Source organism: Rhinoraja longicauda, chromosome 6 (assembly GCF_053455715.1).
Source record: "Rhinoraja longicauda isolate Sanriku21f chromosome 6, sRhiLon1.1, whole genome shotgun sequence".
NCBI lineage: Eukaryota > Metazoa > Chordata > Chondrichthyes > Rajiformes > Arhynchobatidae > Rhinoraja > Rhinoraja longicauda.
The window spans coordinates 43,771,252-43,791,945 of NC_135958.1; the positions used below are offsets into that span (position 1 = coordinate 43,771,252).

Sequence of the window (20,694 nt, forward strand, 5' to 3'; positions counted from 1 at the left end):
ACCTCATCGGGACTTCCACGGCCGATCGGTGGGTTAAATTCTGGAACTCCAGCCCAGCTGGAGCCAGCAAATCTATTCCCATAGCCGACTTCCTTGGCCTGCTGGATAAACCAGCAAAGCTCTGGAACCAAGAGTGCCAGAAAATCAGTGGTGGAACTGTAATGAGTAAATGTTAAATTTAAGTGCAAGATTATATAACTAAATTAATTAAGACGGGGTTAAAATATAAAACACAGCAAAAAAGCCAATTACCTTTTTGGGCTGATTATCAATTAATGTGCTAATTTACTTCAAAATGTTATTAGTGTACGGTGACATTATTTTGTAATGTCTGTTTTTACTTTAAAATGCACTAAAAGAGGATTAAAACTGGTAATTTTGTGTGTAAATCTTTGACCCCCGTTGTACTCCTCGCGCAAGCGCTCGGCTCTTTTCCTCTTTTTTTGACCTCACTCACATGCCTTTGCTTTACTGAGACAAATTTTTTTATTTAAAAAAAATCTAGATTTATTTTAATAAATTTAAATTCCTCGCCTACTGTGCTGGGATTTGAGTCTGGATATATATGGTTCTAATCTCTGGCTTCTACTCCAGTAACTTAACTACTGTACTGCCACACCTTTTGCAAAGTATTAAATAAATGTAAATATTATGTATTTGGAATATTGGAAACTGTTTCTCAAGGTCACAGATCCTGGTGAACTTGACTATTAGATTACCCAATTCTTTTTTGAGTTTTCATGTTGATATTATAAATTATTTGCTATTGTTAACAGGTCATATCTTGCAAAATTGGAATTTGGTGTAATGAAATGAGATACAGAGACCACTCCCTCGGCAACTCCTTGGTTCACTTATCCCTTCCCACCTAATCCATCCCCTCCCCAGGTACTTTCATCCCCAACCAGAGGAGATGTAACACGTTCATATACCTCCTCCCTCACTTTCATCCTGGAACCCCAGCAGTCCTTCCAGGTGAGGATAGAAGTTCAAGTGCACCTCCTCTAACCACTTCATCGGTATTCCTAATATAACCTCGTGTACATAGGCGAGACCAAGCATAGACTCAGCGACAATCCTCCAAACACTTGTGCTTGGTTCACCAAAGCCTACTGGATCTCCCGATTGTTAACCATTTTAACTCTCCTTCCCATTCCCATACTGACCTTTCTACAATACTAAATCAAACAACATCAAAGTAAATCCTATAGTTAATTATAATAATTCATTCTTTTCTGTCCACAGTATAATCGGAATTTCCTTGCCTTACATTAAGGGATTACTGTTGAGAGAAATGGCTTCCGTTGAAATGTATCTCAATTGATAACATGGGATTCAATGTAAAAAAAAACAGTTTGCATTGCAGGTAATTGTGATTATGGAAGGACTTACAAGATTATAACCCCTTTCATTATGTTGTGAGTTGTGTTCATAGAACATCTTCATAATCTGTAACTTTGTCCATCTCACTGAGGTTATTTCACAAATCTTCATAAACTCATTTTGCCTTTCTCCACAGTTCCTTTAGTTTTAACAATTTGATTAGCTTTTGGTCAGCTTGATTGATTTGTTACAAATTTCACATCTGTTCATTAGTGAAATTATTTCCCCCATTATCTCTCTGAAGTATTGGGGTTCATTCTTTGTTTTAAAGAAAAGAAATAAGTTGTATATATTTTGATGGGAGGCCAGGGTGATTATTTCTTTGAGATAGTCTCCATGGCTGTCGAGACTGTCCCAATTTTCAGAGATTTAATATGGTATTGGTTTGTTTTTAATGCTGATAGAAAACGAGGTGAGAGCATTGTATCGTGCATTTGCTCTTAATTAAGAGTGGAGGCTCTGTATGTGGTTGCTGGCTGGCAGTGTCAAGAACGAGGGCAGAAACATCTGTGCACTAACTGTTGCACATCTTATTGGCGACCTTCTCCATCTGCTTCCTTTTCAGTTCCTTGTTACACAGCCTGCATGTCAACAGCCAGGCATGTGTTTCTTACTAGGAAACCACACAATGCACCATTTTGCACGTTCTCGCGCTCGTGGTGTACTCTTAACTACACTACACTATGAATTGCAATGAAAACCCCTTGCATGTTTGCATTTCTATCTTTCTCCCTGTCCACTCCCGAAGGCAAGATAGCACAGGTTAATTGACAATAGTTCAGAAGTTGGTTGCTTCACAGTTATAGTCTCTGGGCTTGAATCCTGCTTTAATTTCATTGTCCACTTCCCCTGGCCTTATTTGAATGGCCTCTTTCTGACAGAGGCCAGGTGCTTTGAATGAGTCTTCCATGTGTAGATTAATTAATTTGGCTCACATTGCCACATTGTCAATCTCTTATAAAATTCATGTGTTCTGCATGAATTAAGCAAAACTGCACCAGGTAATTTATTTTCAGTTTCTTAATGTGTTGAGCTTGCCACTAATCTACAGCCTGCTGGTTATCTATGTAGTCCTTTTCTGAAGAGCATGACTGTAATAAGTGCCTATATCCATCTATTCCTTGTTTCCTCTGATAACATGAGTCCTCCCTTGTGCTGAATGATGACTTTGCTTCCTTTTGCTCCATCTGAATTAACTGTCAGTTATCTATAATTGAACTGGTAAACTCCAGGACAATTATTTATCAGATAATTGCACAGCAGCCCTTGTTCCGTTTTCTTAATGTTTGCACCCCTTATCAACTGCTTAATACTGTAAGTATGAACTGAATGATGTCTGCGCAATTGGAATGGATGTGCCGCTAATAATACCCTCACTTCAATCTACCTGTGGAAGGATGAACTCTGTTTATTGAGAAATACCTGACCCATGAAAAAGCAAGACTGCAAATGCTGGAATCTTGAGCAAAAAAATTATTGAGGAACTCGGTAGGTCTGGCAGCTTCTGTGGAAGAAAAAGGACAGACAACATTTTGGGGCAGGACCTTTCTCCAGCCTGATGCAGTGGAGGGTAGTAAGGAGAGTGGAAGGGGTGGGATAGGAGTGGACAAATGATAGGTGGATAGAGGTAAGGAGTAGATTAGCAAATGAGTCAGGTTGGGGAGAGCTTGGTCTCTGCGGAATCAGAAAGATGTGTGTGTTGGTTGCACAGGTGGAGGATGCAACCCCAATGCAGTCATCAGTGTAATAGAAACATAGAAAATAGGTGCAGGATGAGGCCATTCGGCCCTTCGAGCCAGCACCGCCATTCAATGTGATCATGGCTGATCGTCCCCAATCAATAACCCGTGCCTGCCTTCTCCCCATATCCCTTGATTCCACTAGCCCCTAGAGCTCTATCTAACTCTCTCTTAAATCCATCCAGTGATTTGGCTTCCACTGCCCTCTGTGCAGAGAATGTAGGGAAGAGTTGGAGAATGATGCCAGGATAGCTTAGTTTATTATCAAGGTACAGTTAAGAGTTTTTTTTGTTGTGTGCTATCCAGTCAGTGGAAAGACTTTACACGATTACAATCAAGCTGTCCACAGTGTTAAAGAGTGGACCGATTGTAACGAAAGCTTATAAGGAAGGCCTAAGAGCCCCTCTGTTTCTACCTGGAACTGAGACCCAGCCAGTTCCCCTTGACAAATTGTGTCTTTACTGTCAACAACTTTTCTTTTGCTTCCTCACCTTTTCTTCAAATCAAAGATGTAGTCATGGGTGCTCACATGGCCCGAGCAAGACCTTTCTTTTGAGTAGGAAAATAACTGCAGATGCTGGTACAAATCGAAGGTATTGACTTCTCTAACTTTAGATAGTTCCTCTGTCCCTCTCTTCCCCTCCCCTTCCCAGTTTTCCCACTGTCTTCCTGTCTCCACCTATATCCTTTCTGTGTCCTGCCCCCCAGAAATTAGTCTGAAGAAGGGACTGGACCCGAAACGTCACCCATTCCTTCTCTCCAGAGATGCTGCCTGACCTGCTGAGTTATTCCAGCATTTTGTAAGACCTTTCTTTTTGTGAACACTTTTCCAAAGGTACCCTAGAAACATAGAAACATAGAAAATAGGTGCAGGAGGAGGCCATTTGGCCCTTTGAGCCAGCACCTCCATTCATTGTGATCATGGCTGATCATCCACAATCAGTAACTAGTGCCTGCCTTCTCCCCATATTCCTTGATTCCACTAGCCCCTAGAGCTCTATCTAGCTCTCTTAAATTCATCCAATGATTTGGCCTCCACTGCCCTCTGTGGCAGAGAATTCCACAAATTCACAACTCTCTGGGTGAAAAAGTTCCTTCTCACCTCAGTTTTAAATGGCCTCCCCTTTATTCTAAGACTGTGGCCCCTGGTTCTGGACTCCCCCAACATTGGGAACATTTTCCTGCATCTAGCTTGTCCAGTCCTTTTATAATATTATATGTCTCTATAAGATCCCCTCTCATCCTTCTAAACTCCAGTGAATACAAGCCTTGTAAGAAAATAACTGCAGATGCTGGTACAAATCGAAGGTATTTATTCACAAAATGCTGGAGTAACTCAGCAGGTCAGGCAGCATCTCAGGAGAGAAAGAATGGGTAACTTTTCGGGTAGAGACCCTTCAGACTGATGTCAGGGGGGCGGGACAAAGGAAGGATATAGGTGGAGACAGGAAGATAAAGGGAGAACTGGGAAGGGGGAGGGGAAGAGAGGGACAGAGGAACTATCTAAAGTTGGATAAGTCAATGTTCATACCGCTGGGCTGCAAGCTGCCCAAGCGAAATATGAGGTGCTGTTCCTCCAATTTCCGGTGGGCCTCACTATGGCACTGGAGGAGGCCCATGACAGAAAGGTCAGACTGGGAGTGGGAGGCCGAGTTGAAGTGCTCAGCCATCGGGAGATCAGGTTGGTTAAGGCGGACTGAGCGAAGTTGTCGAGCGAAACGACCGCCGAGCCTGCGTTTGGTTTCGCTGATGTAAAGAAGTTGACATCTAGAGCAGCGGATGCAATAGATGAGGTTGGAGGAGGTGCAGGTGAGCCTCTGTCTCACCTGGAAAGACTGTTTGGGTCCATGGATGGAGTTGAGGGGGGAGGTAAAGGGACAGGTGTTGCATCTCCTGCGGTTGCAGGGGAAAGTGCCCGGGGATGGGGTGGTTTGGGTAGGAAGGGACGAGTGGACCAGGGAGTTACGGAGGGAGCGGTCTCTGCGGAACGCAGAAAGCGGAGGGGGTGGGAAGATGTGGCCAGTATTGGGGTCCCGTTGCTGGTGGGGCAGAAGGTGAGAACGAGGGGGATTCTGTCCTTGTTACGAATGGGGGTAGGGGGAGCAAGAGCGGAGCTGCGGGATGTAGAAGAGACCCTAGTGAGAGCCTCGTCTATAATGGAAGAGGGGAAGCCCTGTTTCCTGAAGAATGAGGACATCTCTGATGCCCTAGTGTGAAACACCTCATCCCGGGCGTAACTGCGGCGTAGACGGAGGAATTGGGAGTAGGGGATAGACTTTTTGCAAGAGACAGGGTGGGAAGAAGTGTAGTCCAGATAGCTGTGCGAGTCAGTGGGTTTATAGTTGATGTCAGTCACTAGTCTGTCTCCTGTGATGGAGATGGTGAGGTCCAGAAACGGGAGAGGAATGTAAGGGCAGGATGGAAATTGGAAGTGAAGTGTATGAAGTCAGTGAGTTCTGCATGGGTACAAGAGGTAGCACCAATGCACTCGTCGATGTAGCGGAGGTAGAGTTCGGGGATGGGGCCAGTGTACGCCGGAACAGGGATTGTTCGACGTACCCGACAAAGAGGCAGGCATAGCTCGGGCCCATGCGAGTGCCCATAGCTACGCCTCTGGTTTGGAGGAAGTGGGAGGAGTCAAAGGAGAAGTTGTTGAGGGTAAGAACCAGCTCTGCTAGGCAGAGGAAGGTGTTAGTAGATGGGGATTGGCTGGTTCTACGGTCGAGGAAGAAACGGAGGGCTTCGAGACCATCCTTGTGGGGAATGGAAGTGTAGAGTGACTGGACATCCATGGTAAAGATGAGGGAGTGGGGGCCTGGAAACTGGAAGTTATCGAGGAGATGGAGAGCGTGTGAGGTGTCTTGGACGTAGGTGGGGAGGGTTTTGACCAGGGGGGATAGGATATAGTCGAGGTAGGTGGAAATAAGTTCAGTGGGACATGAGCAGGCAGAGACAATGGGTCTGCCGGAACAGTTCTTTTTTATGGATTTTAGGTAGGAGGTAGAATCGGGCCGTGCGGGGCTGGGGAACTATAAGTTTGGAGGCATTGGAGGGTAGATCACCGGAAATGGTGAGGTCCGTGATGGTGCTGATGATAAAGGTCTGGTGTTTGTCGGTGGGGTCATGGTCCAAGGATAAGTAGGAAGAGGTGTCCGAGAGTTGTCGTCTGGCCTCGGTCCGGTAGAGGTCAGCACGCCAGACTACCACAGCACCTCCCTTGTCAGCGGGTTTGATGACTAAGTCAGGGTTGTTGCAGAGTGAGTGGACGGCTGCACGTTCAGGAGGGGAGAGGTTAGAGTTAGTCAGGGGTGTGGAGAATTTGAGGTGGTTAATGTCACGCCGGCAGTTGGAGATGAAAAGTTCTAGTGAGTGTAGTTTGCCAACTGGGGCGGTCCAAGAGGAGGGTATCTGCTGGAGATGGGAGAAGGGGTCATCACTGGGGTGTGAGGACTCCTTCCCATGGAACTCAACTCAATCCAAGGACCCAAACAGTCTTTCCAGGTGAGACAGAGGTTCACCTGCACCTCCTCCAATCTCATCTATTGCATCTGCTGCTCTAGATGTCAATTTCTTTACGTCGGCGAAACCAAACGCAGGCTCAGTGATCGCTTCGCTCAACACCTTCGCTCAGTCCGCCTTAACCAACCTGATCTCCTGGTGGCTGAGCACTTCAACTCCCCATCCCACTCCCAGTCTGACCTTTCTGTCATGGGTCTCCTCCAGTGCCATAGTGAGGCCTATCGGAAATTGGAGGAACAGCACCTCATATTTCGCCTGGGCAGCTTACAGCCCAGCGGTATGAACATTGACTTCTCCAACTTTAGATAGTTCCTCAGTCCCTCTCTTCCCCTCCCCCTTCCCACTGTCTTCCTGTCTCCTCCTATATCCTTCCTTCGCCCCGCCTTCCTGACATCAGTCTGAAGAAGGGTCTCAACCCGAAACGTCACCCATTCCTTCTCTCCTGAGATGCTGCCTGACCTGCTGAGTTACTCCAGCATTTTGTGAATAAAAAATTCCTTCGGTGAATACAAGCCTAGTCTTTTCAATCTTTCCTCATATGACAGTCCCGCCATCCCAGGGATCAATCTCGAGAAACTACGCTGCACTGCCTCAATTACAAGTATGTCCTTCCTCAAATTATGAGACCAAAACTGTACACAATACTCCAGATGTGATCTTACCAGGGCCCAATACAACTGCAGAAGAACCTCTTTACTCCTCTACTGAAATCCTCTCATTATGAAGGCCAACATGCCATTAGCTTTCTTCACTGCCTGTTGCACCTGTACGCCAACGTTTTGTGACTGGTGTACAAGGACACCCAGGTCTCGCTGCATTTCCCCCTGACACCATTGAGATAATAATTTGCCTCCTTGTTTTTGCCACCAAAGTGGATAACTTCACATATATCTATATTATAGTGCATCTGCCCACTCACTCAACCTGTCCAGGTCACCCTGCAACCTTCTAACATCCTCCGCAGTTCGCACTGCCACCCAGCTTTGTGTCATCTGCAAACTTGCTAGTGTTACTTCTAATTCCATCATCCAAATTATTAATATATATGGTGAATAGTTGCGGCCCCAACACCGAGCCTTGCGGCACTCCACTCGCCACTGCCTGCCATTCTGAAATGAACCCTGGCACCACTCCCAACTCTTTCTACACCAAATCAACTGTTGGGGCTTCTGCATCCTCAAGAGGCAGACTACGGTTGTGGATGGAGCCCTCACCCATATCTCCTCCATTTCCTGCAATTCTGCTCTTGTTTCCCCCTTTCTCCTCCCCCTACACCCCAGACAGAATAGGAATGGTGTTCCCCTGATCCTCAACTTTTCACTCCACCGGCTTCCTCATTCCACTCATTCTGTGACATTTCTGCCAGCTTCATCCTCCCCAGGCATTCCCTGAAACACAACAGTCCTTACTGGACTGAGAGAGATTTACATATAGGTCCTCTAACTTTGTCTTGTTGCATTTGGTGCTCTCGGCAGCATCCTCTACGTCAGGACTAACTGTAGACTAGGCAACCGGTTTGTCAAACGCTTGCTTGCCCTCCAGGGCCAGTTACCCATTTTAATTCTCCTTCCCATCACCACACCGGCCTGTCTGACCTCGGTCTCTGCCACAGCCAGAGTTAAGCCATATGCAAACTGGAAGATCAGTGCCTCCTATTCTGATGGGAAGCTTACAACCAATGGCATGAACAGTGAACTCTCCAATTTCAGGTAAATCTCCCTGTAACCCAGCAGCTTTCCCCTCCTCCATCTCCTCTGACCAATCATCATCTGTCTCTCCCTACTCCCCCTGCCCCCAATTTTTCTTCCTTCCCCACCCACTAATCTCTTCCCCCTGGTTCCACATTCCACCCCTCACCTTTCTTATCAGACTCCACCATTTACACCCTTTGGCTTTTCCACATCTCCAACCTTGGTTCTCCAACCTTCTCTTACCTGACGTATGCTAATCTTTTCTTCTTTACTTGGATCTATTTATTACCTGCCCTACCCTATCCACTTGCCTTTTTCTACCAATTATCTCCCCTCTATTGCATGAGTCTGAAGGGTCATAACTTGAAACTTCATTTGTCCATTTCCCTCCACAGATGTTGCCTGACTGCTGTGTTCCTCCAGCAGTTCATGTTTGGCTCATTGATCTGACCCATTTTGTTCCAACCTGAATTGGTCACAAGAAGGTTGCACAGCATCTCTGGAACTATCACTGGAGTGAGGAAATTGGAGTATCAGGGATCTTTGGCAATAAAGATAAAACCCGCGTGTTTATCGTGGGAGTCAAGAGTTTAATTGTCATATGCACTGCCATAACTGGAATAATGAAATTCTACTTGCTGCAGTTTCACAGGCATATTAAAGCAACAACAATAAATAAGAATACAATTATCAATATGTAAAATTATCAATAATACTAGGCAACCAGACCGTAAAAGTGCACAAAAAACTGGAGTAACTCGGCCTGTCAGGTTTTTGACCCGAAGCGTGACAATTTTTTCTCTACACCCCCCTCCTCCCCCAACAGATGCTGCTCAACCCAATGCGTACCTCCTGTAGTTTGTTTGTTGCCTTTAAAAGGGATATCAGGATCAGGGTCATCAGTTTGGAGGAGATCAGTGAGATAGGCCAAAGTGAAAGTGTGGTTGAACCCAATATCTCCTGTAGTCCAGGCCCCCGAGTTCTGGCAATATCCTCGTAAATCTTCTCTGCACTCTTTCCAGCTTAAAGTAGTACTGTGTAGGAAGGAACTGCAGATGCTGATTTAAACCGACAAAGGACACAAAAAGCTGGAGTAACTCAGCGAGTCAGGCAGCATCTCTGGAGAAAAGGAATAGGTGACGTTTTGGGTCGAGACCCTTCTTCAGAATGAGAGGCAGGGGAAAGGGAAACGAGAGATATTGATGGTGATCAAGAGAGAGAAAGAACAAATGAATTAAAGATATTTAAACAAGTAACGTTGATCAAGGAACATTGTTCATTGGACCATTGTTAGCTGTAGGCTAGTTGAAAACGAGTTATACAGACAATGAAACTAAACAGGACATTGAAACTAGTACGACGACTAGAGTGGTGAGGGATGGAGAGAAAGGATGCAAGGGTTATGAAGTTAGAAAAATCAATATTCATACTGCTAGGTTGTAAGCTGCCCAAACGAAATTTGAGATGCTGGTCCTCCAATTTGCATTTGGCCTCACTCTTGACAATGGGGAAGGCCCAGGACAGAAAGGTCAGTGTGGGAATGGGAAAGGGAATTAAAATGTTTGGTAACCAGGAGATCATGTATGCCAAAGCGGACTGAGTAAAGGGGTTCAGTGAAACGATCGCCTAGTCTGCGTTTGGTCTTACCGATATATAACAATCCACTCTTGGAACAACGGATACAGTAGATGAGGTTGTAGGAGGTGCAAATGAACCGCTGCCAAACCTGAAGGGGCTGTCGGGGTGCATGGACAGAGTCGAGGGAGGAGATATAGGGACAGGTGTTGCATCTACTGCGGTTGCAAGTGAGGTACCTGGGGAGGGTGTGGTTGGGGTGGGAAGGGATGAGTTAACCAGGGAGTTGTGGAGGGAACGACCTCTGCGGAAAGAGGTGAAGATGGGAAAATGTGACTTGTGGTGGGATCCCCTTAAAGGTGGCGAAAATGTTGGAGGATTGTGTTGCATGCGATGGCTGATAGGGTGAAAGGTGAGGACTAGGGGGACTCTGTCCCTGTTGCGGCTGGGAGGAGAGGGATCATGAGCGGAGCTGCGGGGTACTGAGGAGACATGTGTGAGCGCCTCATCTATGATAGAAATGGGGAACTGCCATTCCCTAAAGATGGGAGGAGTTGGCTGTGCCTAACGGCTGCGGCTCTCTGGCAGTCTGTTTGTCTTTTTTTCTTTTTTTTTGTTTGTGTCGGTGTTGGGATGGTTTTTGTTTCTGTTTTTGGCTGTGTATGTGTGGGGGGGGGGGGGGTGGGTGGGTGTGTGTTTGGGGGGGGGTGGGGCGGGGGAAACCTTTCTTTTATTAGGTCTCTTCCCCGGGGCGCAGCTCGCCCGCGGGGCCTTCCATCGCCCGGCGCGGCTCGGCCGCTGGACTTAACATCGCCGGCGCGGCTCGGCTGCGGGACGTTTCAGTGCCCGGCGCGGCTCGGCTGCGGGACATAACATCGCCGGCGCGGCTCGGCCGCGGGACGTTTCAGTGCCCGGTGCGGCTCGGCCGCGGGACGTTTCGGTGCCCGGTGCGGCTCGGCCGCTGGACTTAACATCGCCGGCGCGGCTCGGCTGCGGGACGTTTCAGTGCCCGGCGCGGCTCGGCCGCGGGACGTTTCGGTGCCCGGTGCGGCTCGGCCGGGGGGCCTTCCATCCCCTTGCGGGGGCTGTGCGTGTCGGTTGCCTCGGTAGGGGTCGAGCTGTCTGTCCGTGGGTGCGGGGGGAGGAGAGGGGAAGTTTTGTTGCCTCCATCACAGTGAGGGGGTGTTTGGAGTCACTGTGATGGATGTTTGTGTTGGGGTCGTGTGTCCTGTGTTCTTTTCTTTTTTTGCTGTGACTGCTGAAATTTCGTTCGGTGTTGTGCCGAGTGACAATAAAGTTTTGTTATGTTATGTTATGTTATGAGGACATCTCTGATGTCCTAGTATGGAACACATCAACCTGGGCGCAGATGCGGCGTAAACAGAGGAATTGGGAATGCATGGGTGGAGGATGCAGCACCAATGCAGTCGTCAATGTAGCAGAGTGGAGTTCGGGGATAGAGCCAGTGTAAACCTGGAACTGGGATTGTTCAACGTACCCTACAAAAAGGCAGACGTGGTTGGGGCCCATGCGAGTGCCTGTGGCTACGCCTTTGATTTGGAGGAAGTGGGTGGTGTTGAAGGATAAGTTGTTGAGAGTGAGGACCAGATCCGCTAGGCGGAGGAGAATGCAAGCTGATTTTAAAAGTTCATAATAGTTCAGTATTAAGATAGATAATGGCTCGGGTTGTGCAATGTTGATCAAGAGCTTGATGATTGAGGGATGAAGCTGTACTGGTTCTCGGGCACATGTACCTTTCCAGTGGTAGTAGCAAAATGAGAGGGTGGCGATGATGGTATGGTCTTTGATAGCTTCTGCCTTGAGGCGGTAGCTTCCTGTAGATTTCTTCAATTATGGGGAGGTCAGTACTTATGATGGCAGCATCCACCACTTTCTGCAGCCTCCTTTGTTTTTGAGCGCACGAGTTACCGACCCAAGGTGTGATGCAACCAGTTAGTATGCTCGCCACTGTACAGTTGTAAAAGGTTGATTAAAGTATTCAGCAACATGTCGAATCTCAGTCTTCTGAAGAATAGATGCGTTGATGAGCTTTCATATTCTCAGCTCATCCTGGTGGCTCACAGCCAATTAGGATGATTGCTGTTGTAATGTAGGAAACATGGAAATTAATTTAACACAGCACTGTGTAGTAGTGACCATAAAATGTTGTTCAGGGATTAATATTGGCCATGACTCCAACGGCAAGTCTTACAAACTTGACTTTTTTGATCGGGTGATGAAGGTGATTGAGGGCATGGCAATGAATGTTGTTGTGATGTTTGGTGGACTGTGTGGAGTGGGAGGACATTGGAAGGCGCTCGCCCGCATGCATGTGTGGTGGCCGAATATAGAGGCCAAAATAGCCGACCACTGCAAGGACTGCATACCATGTGCCGAAACAGCGCCGAATCTGCTGGAAAAGACTTCCGCATGACCTGTCCCTGACCAACCATGGCAGCGAATCCACAAAGATTTTGCCGGAGCGTTGCTGGAGGACATGTGGCTGGTCGTCATGGACGCCCATTCGAAATGTCCACATGTTATCCAAATGAATAAATATCCAACCACCGAAACAACTACTTCTGCGCTCGACAATTTGGTCGCCATTTGGGGATTGCCCTTAACAATCGTAAGCGACAATGGACCTCAATTTGCCTCGCAAATGTTCAGTGACTGGTGCAAACATCACGCAATTATGCATCTGACATCAGCACCTTTTCATCCACTCTCAAATGATGAGGCGGAGCGGCTCATCGGCGTTTTCAAGCAAGCCATGAAACGTGCTGTAGGAATTGAAAAGAAATCGAGACAATTGGCATTGCGCGATTTCTTACAGCAATATCGAACCGTTCCAAACTGCACTACCGGTCGAACTCCAGCGGAGATGATGCTCGGACGTCAAGTGCGCTCTCCCCTATCAGTTTTGAACCCGACCTGTAACTTACGCACTCAGCCAACAAAGTCGAACAAGTCCAAATTCGACATTGGTGACTACGTATATTACCGCAATTATACGACCAAGCAAAACAAGTGGTGTGCTGGCACGATCATGGCTCACATTGGAACCCAAACGTACACCGTCCAAGGACAAGAACGACAGTGCCGACGGCATGATGACCAATTAAGAAGCCGCGTTCCTCCAGCGAAGACTGCGCAGAGCCTGACCAGAACCAAGCAGTCGGACACCCCGGTGCCGAATCGTGTGGACACTGGAGTGCCTGATCTGCCCCTCCCCAGGCCTGACGAAGTTCCACCAGATCATCTCCCCGCCGACCTGCCTGTGGTCCCTCGTCCCGCGACACATTGCAATCGTAGTATTCCCACAAGGCGACTCATTCAGGAATGAGCCTCCGTCTCCCCCTCCCTCCGCCTCCCCCTCCCTCCGCCTCCGCCTCCCCCTCCCTCCGCCTCCCCCTCCCTCCGCCTCCCCCTCCCTCCGCCTCCCCCTCCCTCCGCCCCGCCCCCCCCTACCTCCGGCCGGGGAGAGGAGCCGAGGGCAGGGCCAGGCCCAGGCTTCTGCCTACATCTCCACCAATGGCCTCACAGTCTCTGCTGCCGCCTTTCCCCTCGGCCAACCCCAGGCCCAGGCTCCAGCTGCTTCCCCCGACACCAGGCCTGACTCTCCCGTCACTTCAGAGCCGGCAAATCCCGCCCCCAAGAGGCAGGTGGCTGAGCCCTGCTGCTACCCAAGATCAACGGGCCCCAACTGAGCACGCGTGTTTTTTAAAACTTTAAAATGTGAATAACTTAAAAAATATAACACCAATTTCAATTAAACTTGTTCTATAGGACTACGGGATGACGGTGAGTAAGGTGGGCCTAAAATTATTGCGCTATCGTGTACCGTTTTGGCTGTAGTTCAGGAACAAGCGAACAAACAAGAGTTTTAGTATATAGATGAGCTACTTGTAGTGGTTGAGGCGGGTACAATAACCACATTTAAAAGACATTTCGACAGGTACATGGATAGGAAAGGTTTAGAGGGATATGGAACTAGCATGTATGGGTTGGCATGGATGTGTTGGGCTGAAGGGCCTGTTTCTGTACTGTATGGCTGACTATTAATTATCCAAACATTCATCCCCTCTATGACCTGGTGTACAGCATTTAGTCGTCTAGGCTATACCAACAGCCACTCCCAAATTAGTGCTATCTAATACCAAGAAGGAGTAGCGCACAGAACAGCAACATCTGCAAGTTCTTTATCACCACTTTCATACCATCCAGATTTGGAAATACGTTGGTGTTTCTTCAGTGTCACTGAATCCTGGAGTTCCCTCCCCAACGTCACTGGAAGAATATCTTTACTACAACTAAGTGGTTTAATATGATAGCACTGTGCCTCAGCATTGAGGGATGGAGAATAAATGCTGCTCTTGCAAGGGAATTGATAGATCATGGAAATGTTATAAAATAAAAATCAACACTTTGGGGGTTAAATTGCATTGGCCACCTTGCTGCACAATTGACCCGACATCCTTATCTTTCTGCAGTCTAACATTTCCCTTGTTCTCAGCCATGCAAACTTTTTCTACTTGTGCCCAAATGATTAAGTTTAAAACAATATATTAAATAGCGGTAGAGTTGCTGCCTTACAGCGAATGCAGCGCTGGAAACCCGCGTTCGATCCTGACTCTGGGTGCTGTCTGTACGGAGTTTATACCTTCTCCCCGTCACCTGCATGGGTTTTCTCTCCCACATTCCAAAGACGTACAGGCTTGTAGGTTAAATGGCTTGGTAAATGTAAAAATTTTCCTCAGTGGGTGTAGGATGGTGTTAATGTGCAGGGATCGCTGGTCGGCGCTGATCCAGTGGGCCGAAGGGCTTGTTTCCACGCTGTATCGCTAAACTAAATAAACTAAACTAAACTAAAATAAAGCAATAGTCTGTTTTTTCATTTGATGCATATTTCGTAACAATACTTCAACTGGACTTGTTTCTGACCACATTCTTGCTAATCTGTAAAATTGGCTATGCCGGAACTTAGTTTTCAATTTTAAGCTACCTCATCACATCGTTTCTAAAGTTACATGGAAGCTGGAAGGATTCCAATATATGTGTAGTGTCTAAAGGGGCCAGGCCACTGCATCTTGTGAATTTTGATCAAACCTCTATTGTAACTTTCCATTCTTCACTGTCACAATTTGCATTTATTGAATGCTAGCCCGGATGGAGTCCACGGTCTCGTCTTCAGAACCTGAGGACCAGCTTGCAGGAGTATTTAAGCACATATTTAACCTCTCCTTACTCCATCCTGAGGTTCCTGTTTGCCTTAAGGAAACCACTATCCTGCTGCCAAAGAAAAATAAGGTAGCATGCCTTAATGATTACTGTCCAATGGATCCGATATCCACTATTATGTAATACTTTGAGAGGCTGGTCATGGCACACATTAACTCCAGACAGCCTTAATCCACTGCAGTTTGCCTACCGTTGTGACAGGTGCCATCTCCCTAATGCCATCTCCCCCACCTACATTCATTGCTGAAACAGCTGAAACAAGACACTCAAGTCAAACTCCTATTTATTAATTTTAGCTCCACCTTCAACACAATAATCCCAACCAAACTCATAGAGAACATTCTATTGGGATGCATCACAGCATGGTTTGGCAAAAGCTTTGCTTAAGAACACAAGAAATTGCAGGGATGTGGATGTAGATCACATAGGCCAGCCTCCACAGCATTAAAACCATCTACACTTTGTGCTGCCCTGGGAAAACAGTCAGCATAATCAAGGACCATCTACACTCTTGCCATTCCCTCTTCTCCCCTCTCCCATCAGGCAGAAGATAGAGCTACGGGTGTAGTCACAATTTCCCAACCTACCTCATTGCAGACCTTGCATTTTTTCATCCTGCACTTTCTCTGGAACTGTAACAGTATAACACTGCAACATTATATTCTGCACTCTGGTATTTTTCTCTTTCCCTACATGTTCTACTTGTACATAATTTGATTGTAGTTGTGTAATAGATCAGAGGGGGTGGAGAATTAAACTGACAGTATAACAGTATAACAAAACTTTATTGTCATTCGGTATAAATACCGAACGAAATTTCAGCAGTCACAAGACACAGCAAAAAAGAAAAGAACACAGGACACACGACCCCAACACAAACATCCATCACAGTGACTCCAAACACCCCCTCACTGTGATGGAGGCAACAAAACTTCCCCTCTCTTCCCCCCGCACCCACGGACAGGCAGCTCGACCCCTGCCGAGGCAACCGACACGCACAGCCCCCGCAAGGGGATGGAAGGCCCCGCGGCCGAGCCGCCCCGGGCACCGAAACGTCCCGCGGCCGCACCGGGCGATGTTAAGTCCAGCGGCCGAGCCGCACCGGGCACTGAAACGTCCCGCGGCCGAGCCGCACTGGCGATGTTAAGTCCAGCGGCCAAGCTTGATATCTCCAGTGAACTGAACAGAGGTGCTCCAGGAGACAATCACCCAATCTTCTTACTCCATCATGACCTCCTCACGTAGCAAATGTTTGGAATTCTCTACCTAGAGGGCCAATCAGATTCTTTCAAAACAGAATTTATAGATTTTAAAGGAAATTGGGATTGGAGTAAAATGGTTTTGAGGTAGAAGGACTGCTGATTTTTCAATTAGCTGTGAGCAAACTTGAAGGGCCAGCTCCTGCTCCTACACTTTCAACTACGTGAAATATTAAGACCAAAGTCTTGGACAAAGAGCCGTAAACATTTTATAGGAGGAGGTCTGAAGTAATTTAGGGAGAGAATTCCAAAATTTCTGCCGAGGCAGCAGAATGCATGTCCACCAGTGAAGTGATGCAGGTGGAGTGGGAGATGAAAACTGGAGATGTGCAAAATGTTGCAGTTGGAGGAGCACAGATCGTGGGCGCTGGGAGGATTGGTGGAGGTTGTAAATATAGCACTTGGGCAATGATGGGATTTATTTATAAGGATGAGAAAATTGGTAGTCTCAGCAAGTAAGAGCAAAGGGTGGATGGAAATGGGGGTGGTTGTGACAGGAGGAAGGTAAAGGGATGTAGGCACAAGAGAGCCCACCTCGCTTAGAAGCAAGCTGAGCCTGAAACTTGCACAGTGGATCACCTTGGAACCATGTCTTTAATGGCTGCTGCATGTGCTGCTGACTCTGATTGGTACACAAGATATTTTGCAAACTGATCCACGTACTTCTTTCAAGGTATGCTTTTATTTGTATGCATTGTAAAGAGAAATACCCTGCTCTTTCCTGCTCTATGATTGAAATCTTTTCTCGTTCCTTCTTTCTGGAGATTTTATGAGGCAAATCAAATCAATGTTAAATAGTTCTGAATCTGTGTTCTTAGTGTATTTAACAGGCTAGCTTTATGGTGCTTTATACCCAGCTTTATTGAGGCTGTGCACCTTTACACATGGTGCTGGGTAGAGACCATGGTCCTAGTTTGCATTGAGAGGGAAGTTGCGGGAAACTGATGCCGGAATTGCAGGAGGGGAAGAGCCGATGGGTTTGGTCACAGCTGGTTCCTGACTGGGAAACCGCTACTGTGTCTCAGAGCTTTATCATTCTGCACAGACCTGCCGTTTCCCCTGTGGCAGAAAGCACATCTCCACCCACAGCACACTCACACCTCCTTCAGTAATAAACATGGCCAGAAACACGGCCGTCTCTAGGCACAAGCTGCGAAGGGGGATTCTGTTAGACTGAGCTAAATAGCTGCTTCATTGCAAGGAATGAAGTTTACGTCAAAAGTTGTGTTTGCTAGAGTTTCAGCACAATAATTGAAAGGAACGTGAATTGTATTTCAGTGCACGAAGGGGACAGGAATAATCCAACCAAGGACGCCACTGCAAAGTACACATTGGTGAGTCAACAGTGAGCTCCTGCAGTTTGTACATTGTTTTGGTTTCTGCGCTGTGATAAATACAGACTAACAGAGGTGCTGGGAGATACCACTGAAACCTCTGCGTGCAGGAGTTGCCTAGGTATTTGCTTTTAATTGTTACCAGCACCAGTGAGTAGAAAGAGAATGTTGGGAGGGAGAGGATGACAGTGATCATGAACAAATGTTGCTGGCAAGAACATCGGATTAGATTTGTCTTGATAATTATCCAGCAATCTGTGTGGGACATGTTTGGCTATGATCTCCCCACAATAGTACACGCTCCCAGATCTAGCTGTCCAAATTGAGAGATGTGGAATATGATTTTGAGAAATGGGGGATGTTCCATGCTATGTACTCTGTATGTTAGTGGGGAGTAGTAACTTTTGATATCCAATTAGGGTGCTTCACTAATAATCAACTATGTGATTAAGTCTGTCTAAATTAGAGGTTCTGCACACTGGGATGCTAAACTTTATTTATACCTGATAGTTGCATTTTGAAGTGAAGAAGTTGGCATTTGGACGATTCCTGAAATTACTAAAGTCCTTACATTGTGAGAACAACATAGTGAGTACAGTCAGAGACACTTATCATGTAAGGTCTTGCACATAGATGGTTTCAGACTGGTGTGTGTACACCCATGCTGTTCACTTCCTGCTCAATTCACAGTCGCCCTTTTCGATGAGGGTCATCTGTGTGCTTGCTGTTAAGGTGGAAATTAAGCTGTTTTTTATTGGCAAGGGCTATTAATAACAAGAGAATAATTCTGTGGGTAGACACAAAATGCTAGATTAACTCAGTGGGTCAGGTAACATCTCTGGAGAATGTTTCGGGTCAATAGACAATAGACAATAGGTGCAGGAGGAGGCCATTTGGCCCTTCGAGCCAGCACCGCCATTCAATGTGATCATGGCTGATCATTTTCAATCAGTACCCCGTTCCTGCCTTCTCCCCATACCCCCTGACTCCGCTATCCTTAAGAGCTCTATCCAGCTCTCTCTTGAATGCATTCAGAGAATTGGCCTCCACTGCCTTCTGAGGCAGAGAATTCCACAGATTCACAACTCTCTGACTGAAAAAGGTTTTCCTCATCTCAGTTCTAAATGGCCTACCCCTTATTCTTAAACTGTGGCCCCTTGTTCTGGACTCCCCCAACATTGGGAACATGTTTCCTGCCTCTAACGTGTTCAACCCCTTAATAATCTTATACGTTTCGATAAGATCTCCTCTCATCCGTCTAAATTCCAGTGTATACAAGCCTAGTCGCTCCAGTCTTTCAACATATGATAGTCCCGCCATTCCGGGAATTAACCTAGTAAACCTACGCTGCACGCCCTCAATAGCAAGAATATCCTTCCTCAAATTTGGAGACCAAAACTGCACACAGTACTCCAGGTGCGGTCTCACTAGGGCCCTGTACAACTGCAGAAGGACCTCTTTGCTCCTATACTCAACTCCTCTTGTTATGAAGGCCAACATTCCATTGGCTTTCTTCACTGCCTGCTGTACCTGCATGCTTCCTTTCAGTGACTGATGCACTAGGACACCCAGATCTCGTTGTACGTCCCCTGTTCCTAACTTGACACCATTCAGATAATACTCTGCCTTCCTATTCTTACCACCAAAGTGGATAACCTCACACTTATCCACACTAAACTGCATCTGCCATGCATCCGCCCACTCACACAACCTGTCCAAGTCACCCTGCAACCTCATAGCATCTTCCTCACAGTTCACACTACCACCCAGCTTTGTATCATCTGCAAATTAGCTAATGGTACTTTTAATCCCTTCATCCAGGGTCTGGACCCTTCAGTCTGATTGTGGGGGTGGGGTGAGAGGAACTGGAAGAAAGAAAAGCCCAGAACAAAAAGAACCCCCCAGACAATCAGTTCTGTAGAAGTCTTCTGTCCCAAAATGTCACCTATCCATTTTCTGCAGAATTGCTGCCAGACCCGCCGAGTTACTCCAGCATTTTGTGTCTATCTTTAGTATAAACAAGCATCTGCAGTCCTTTCTATTACAATAATCCTGTGGGATTTTTCAGAATCTTTCCCCAACAATTGGGGCTAAACAGATAGAAAATCCCCTTTCAAGCATGCTTTCCCATTCAGCGTGATCATGACTGATCATCCAAGTATAGTGAACTGTTCCTGCTTTCTTGTCATATCACTTTTAAATAGCTTGCACTTTATCTTTAGACTGTGACCATTTTTGGTCTTAGACTCCCCCACTGGAAGTCATCTGTCCAGACCTGTTAGAATTCTAGGTTCAATGAGATCCCCTCTAATTCTTCTAAATTCTAGTGAATATAAACATGATGGCCCAAGCTCTCTCCACATATTAGTTTTGCCATGCTAGTGCTTGGTCTGGTGAACCTTTACTAAACAACCTTACAGCCAGACAGTGCTGCTCTCTGTTCAAATCCTCTTCCTTTAAACCTCAATGTACCACTTGCCTTGTCAATGTTTGCTATTCCTGCTGCTGACTCCCAGTGAGTGTTACACAAGGATTCCGGCTCCCATTTATCCATCCCTCTCCCAGTATGTCGCTATTTAACAAATAGCCCTTCTGTGGCTGCCCCAAATGTATCTAATCTTACATTTATCCATATTATGATGTATCTTGCCATCTATTTGCACGCACTCATCCTGTCCAAATCACACTGAGGCTTTTCTGCATCCTCCTTGTTCCATCTTCCACCGTAGTTTTGCATTGTTTGCAAACTTGGAGGTATATTTAATTCCCTCATCCAAACTATTTAATCTATAAGTGTGAATAGTTGGGATTCAAGCACACTAGTCATTGCTTGCCACATGAAAAATGACCCATTTATTCCATATCCTTGTTTCCTGTTGGCCAACTAGCTCTCTATCCATTTCAGCATCTTACCCCCAATATCATGTGGTTAGGTTTGGAATGCTAAGTTCTT

At 46.6% G+C, this 20,694-nt stretch overlaps 1 protein-coding gene across 8 annotated transcripts in view; it reads left to right on the forward strand.

Moving 5' to 3' along the window:
* cbfa2t3 (CBFA2/RUNX1 partner transcriptional co-repressor 3) overlaps positions 1–20,694 on the forward strand; it is a 116,429-nt gene that overhangs the window by 25,033 nt on the left and 70,702 nt on the right. Inside the window, exon 3 of one of the 8 annotated variants that reach the window (XM_078400903.1) lies at positions 17,686–17,741. The exons of the other annotated variants lie outside the window; for them this stretch is intronic. The gene's annotated coding sequence lies outside the window, so the exon portion shown is untranslated. The remainder of the gene's footprint in view (positions 1–17,685; positions 17,742–20,694) is intronic. 8 annotated transcript variants of the gene reach the window in all.